Source organism: Apis dorsata, unplaced genomic scaffold (assembly GCF_000469605.1).
Source record: "Apis dorsata unplaced genomic scaffold, Apis dorsata 1.3 scaffold_52, whole genome shotgun sequence".
In the NCBI taxonomy this organism is placed as follows: Eukaryota; Metazoa; Arthropoda; class Insecta; order Hymenoptera; family Apidae; genus Apis; species Apis dorsata.
Genome location: NW_006263353.1, coordinates 2,359,116 through 2,359,898, shown reverse-complemented (window position 1 = coordinate 2,359,898; position 783 = coordinate 2,359,116).

The following is a 783-nucleotide window of genomic DNA, read 5'->3' as shown; positions in this document are numbered from 1 at the left end:
ATAATATAAACATTTTATATATAAAATATTATTATATTCTAATAATACATCATTATATTAGAATAGATTGGAATATTGATAATACATTTTCCGCTATACAATTTCATGCAATAACGGGAAACTCCCAGTATGATTCAAAAATACGTATATAAATACATTCATCATCAAAATTAATGTAAAACTAATCATATTATTATCATCAATTATTTTCAATTATTTATTCTATACTTATCTCTCAATTTTTTTTATTCTATTTTAAATAATTTTATTGCAGAAATATTTTTAAAGGTTTTAAATTTTTAAGTCTAATTATTTCGGAAAAATCAAATAAAAAAACTTTTGACTCTTATGATTTACTTGAATAATGTATAATAATATATATATACTTATATGTATATATATATTATATATATTTTTTTTACATATGCTTTTTTATATTTATGATAATACATTAATAAAAATTTATAATATTAATGTAATCCAAATTATTTTTAAATTTTTCATCTATTTTTGTTGCAATCATTTTTAAATTGTTCTTAATTAAGTAATAAAGAAATGGTAAGATATCTATAACTATTTTCATTCATTCTGAAAAATAGAAAAATATTCGAATATGAGCCATTATATATCTATATTGTACTATTACATAATATTTTGTGTTATTATGGTGCTATTAATGATATCAAGATACTTGAATAATTTTCATTTATCCATAATTAATTAATTAATTAATTTCTATTTTCTTAGAAATTCATTTCATTTTCAGGAAAAAAAGATTTATCA